Source organism: Helobdella robusta (assembly GCF_000326865.2).
Source record: "Helobdella robusta unplaced genomic scaffold HELROscaffold_4, whole genome shotgun sequence".
In the NCBI taxonomy this organism is placed as follows: Eukaryota; Metazoa; Annelida; class Clitellata; order Rhynchobdellida; family Glossiphoniidae; genus Helobdella; species Helobdella robusta.
In genome coordinates, this window is record NW_008704902.1 from 6719870 (window position 1) to 6724674 (window position 4805).

The window sequence follows — 4805 nt, forward strand, 5'->3', positions numbered from 1 at the left end:
ATGTTTCATATGAATGTTTTAAGGTTTTGTAAAACAAAGTTTAATTTTTCATTTGGAAACAGATAGGAACTTTTTAAATAAACAATTAAATAAATTGCGAATCTCCGCATAACTTAGTGAGCTAATAAATCTCCAGCATTATTTGAATGATATGCAAAAACATGCACCTTCAAAACTCCGCTATGTAAATAAAAATGTTCACCTACGCAAGCAAAATAATCCCCCACTGCAACGTAACACATCCTTCAACATACGTCTGCAACTGTATACATTCACAACCTTTCAATTGCGAAGAAACATACCCTCGATATAAATTGTCCCACCGCTCACGTGTCCTGTGCTGTGCTCCCTTGTGCTACTGGCTAATAGGAAAGAAAAGCCTCGCCATGTAATTATATTTACGCTAGAGTTTTTCTCACTCTGATCACATCGTTTCTTACGTGACAACAAACCACATGTAATGTTCGTACAGGCTGCTATGTTTGCGTTTTGGTCATTTATGTTGGTGCATGTATGTTGGTGCATGTATGTTGGTGCATGTATGTTGGTGCATGTATGTTGGTGCACGTATGTATGTATATAATTGTGAACATTAGAAATATCAATCTGCAATCTATCTTGGAATGTAGATCTGCACAAACACTGCCACATGTGTTTATTTTTTACATTATTCTAATTTCATTATCACCAGTTGAATTGAAAAAAATCTTCAGGAGCTTTTGAATGGAAGAATTTGTAGCTGAAATTGAAATGAGGATTAAAGTTCAGGACATTCTCGCACGTTCGCTGGTGCTGTTGGTGGCCAGATTGTTTTGTTTTCTTTCTTTTATTATCGTTGTCACCGAGTTGCGAGTGTGTTGTTGATGCTGTCTTTTTCTTTTCGTTGAAACTTCAAAAAATTTGATTGGTGGTCATATACACACGAGCTGAAAAAATCTATTTTTTATTAGTTTGTTTGAAATGTTCTTCAATTTTAGTATCAAACCTCAAATTGAATAAGAAATCCCCATTTTTATATTAATGTGTCGATCGATCATACAAATTTATTCATCTTCAACCAAATTAATTTAATATTTGAATCGACGTAATAGCTCTAATGCAGCAGAATCATAACTTGCCAAACGCCAAGTGATATTTTAACAGTTGTCTCTTACATGTCGTTAGATTTTTTCAAGCAATCAATGTATTCAGTTTTATAAAAACTCAACATCATGCTGCAGTGTCAAACGGATGGATGCAGATCTGGATCCTTAGAACAGATGCAGCTGCTGAGGATGTCTTGTGGGCGAGTTTGGAATTTTTTTAAAGTTAGTTCGATATTTTAGTATTATTCTTATTTGGTCTCCAAATACCAATTAATTTCCCTGTAATTGAGTTGTTTTAAACAAATAATATTAAATTTTTTTTAATTTTCAGCGTCAAAGCCCCCTTTGACTACACTTCTGGTACCAGACGTATACTGCTGGTATATTAATTTGGTTTAATTAATTTGATTGAATGTGTTGGCTTGAAATATTATAAACGAATAGATAAAAATGATGATAATTTGAATGTACATTCCAATATTTCAGTTGCCTGCATTTAAATAAGCACTAAAGCATGGAAAATTTAATTTAATTTATAGCGTGGCATGTGAGTGATGTTTATTGATGTGCTTGCTGTTGTTAGAGGAGCAAAAATAAAATCAATTAGTTTGTAAAGAACTACTTTCGCGATGTTCAACAGCGCTCCTCAGTGAATTTTTCAAACAGATGGGTCTTGAGATCCGCTGTGAACTTTGTAAAGGATTGAGAATTAGTCAGAAATGGAGGTAGAGAGTTCCAGAGAAAAGGACCAAAAAAGGAAATGCAGATTTAGCAATAGAGTGTTTAACAATAGTTAAGAAGTGAGAAAAAAAGGACGATCGTAAACTGGGGCGTTTAAGTTTAATAATATATCTGTTAAATGCTTAGAAAATAATTTTTATTGAGGCTTAATTAATGTGCAGATCTTAAAGATCATTTTATATTTTAAGGGTAGCCAGTGCAAGGGAACAAGATATGGAGATATATGAGAAAAGAAAGGGGCACGAGCAACTAGACGAACAGCAGAGCTTTACTTAAAGGATAGAGTGTAAAATCAGGAAGACCATAGTAAAGCGAGTTACAATAATCAATCCCGGATAAAATCCCGGATAATAATCAATCCCGGATAAGACTAAAAAAGTAACAAAAAGGAGAAGGGTAGGATTGTCAAGAAAAGGCAATTGATGTTTGCCTGCATGTCTAAAATCAGCTGAGAATATTTTTTTTCTTATTTTTGTTAGCCATGTACAATTTAAAAAATTATGAAAAATATTGCCAAATTTCAAAGTTATTTTGTTGAATTTATTAAATTTATAACTTGCTAATTCTATATCATTATATATGCGCAAAATGAATATTAAAGTTTTCAAGCGAGCAAATAGCTCATGAATATTAAATAAAGCTTAAATGCCATCATTAAAGTTTACCGACATGTAGGTGTAGAAGTTAATATAATTCGTTCTATTTTAACTACGGTAAAGCATCTAGATATCAAACTATCGTCATATAAACTTGTCATTCGTTATTTTGATATCAATAAAAAATAAAATGCGTAGAACAATTACATTGTTAAATGACTTTTCACTGGTGTAAGTTTTGTGACATGCTTATTTTTGGGGGTTGGTCGATTTGTGGCAGTTTATGACACGGGGAGGGGGGTCAAAAAAATTGTTAAAAACTTATTTTACAATGAAAATTATTTTATTGTCAAAAACTTATTTTACAATGAAAAATTTATAAAAAAAAAACTTTCCGCTTGCCAGAGTTTTATAATAATTAAAATACCGAAAATGAATGGACGAGGATAAAAGTAAAAATTAAAGTAGGTGACGGTGTAACTAAATTTCAAAAAATTTGTCGTTTTAATGGCATTTCTTCTTGTGCAAATAAATTGTGTCCGTTGTATCCAAAAAATTTTACTACTAAGATATAAAATAACTTCAACCTATTTTTAAAACCTTTTTCTGTTAATTATTCCATAAAATCACAACTCAGATGCTTTTGCCATTCTTCATCTCGCCTCGATAAATGCTTTCAGGCCATCGAAACATCCATTTGTATTTTGTTCCAAAGTTTTTGAAGTTTAACGAATATAGGAGAGACCGGGCCTTATTAATCACGGGAGGTTGAACCAGTTGAGTGAATTTGCTATTTATAACAAATACCGGTAGGCCTTTTTTATTATAACTATTAATGCGTAATGAACTACCTGAGTAAATCTGTCACGTTTATGTCTGCAAATTGTCAAGCTAATGTCGCTTATATGATTTTGCCTTTTTCGAATAATTTTCACTCGTTGACGTGATTGTTCTTTAAAATACAACTGCAAAAGAGTAAATAAATTTACGATATATATTTTTGTAGTGTTTTATCCAGTAAAACAGTACGTACTTGATTTCAGGCCTTGGTAACATGTTGATGAGGCTACAGTTGAAATACTAGAATCACTATGGTTGAGGCAAATTGAACCAAGTTGTTAGGGCACAGTAAACTGTATTTATATTAGTTCAAAATTTAAAACTGTGTTTGTTTTTGAAGCAGAATCTATCAGAATGGTCAGATATTGACAGCAAAGAACGGTAGGAAAACGATGTGAGCAGTATTTTCAATGAAACTCAGTAAAACATCAGTTTTTACACAAGAAAACAATTTTTTAAGAAAAAACGTTGCCACCAGTCTTATTTTGGCCACACACTCGAAAATTTGGTTTGTTTCTTGGCTCTCCCCGTCAAAGTTGTCTAAATTCGTCTATGGATATAATGTTGGTTACTGTGAGAAAGGCCCTAGAGGTTAAATTAGGGTCTGTGGCTGATTGTTTGTCCGTGCGATACTGTTTAGATATTGTAAAAATACAACAACGCTCAAAATTCTGCATTGTCAAATTTCAGTGTAGATTACATTCAGCCAAGAAATTTGTCTCTACTGGTGACGAAGAATGCTTGCTTGACGAAATATTGCCTGGAGTTGATTAGTTTTTCAGATTCGTAAAGACACCCTGACACCCTTCTAATGTCAAAAAACACGCTAGAGTTGAATACATTTTTTGCGATACGTAATAGACGTATTTTTACATAATAATGACTTTTTTCAAAAAGTTTTAACGCAATAATAAAAATTTAATGAGTTGAGTACTAAAAATTGGTTCAATATGCCCCTGTCTTCCCTCCCATGTTATAGAGAATATACATTGGAGCAAAATAAAAATGAATTTTTAACTTTAACACAACTTGTTTTTATATATGTTAGTTAGCAAAGCTGTCTGAAAGTGATGGATCATTTTTTATTCAAGATTTCTCACAGAAGAGCAATTTTTATTTTTTATTTACAACTTCCAGGAAAATTTAATCATAACATTAATTTGACCTATGAAACAATTTAACTTTTTTTATTTTATGATTTGATATAATTTTATATAAAGTTTCAAAATTATTGTGTATAGTTTGGGTATTTAACAAATTTTACTAACATTCATTTTTGAACTCACCCGAAATTTTCACTAAGCATTAATAAATCAATAACAACCGGCAAGAATATAATTTCTCAATAAATGCGAATCGCAATACTGAAATGATCCATCACCAAGTTTTTCAATTACGGCAAATGCTTATATGAAACACGGAGAAATAAATTTGTTTCCATTGAACTGGCGACATGTGCCAACAGAAGTTAACAGTGATTAATCATTGCCCACCACAGCACCGAAGTCCACCAACCAACACCACGTTCATTGCATCGCTTCTG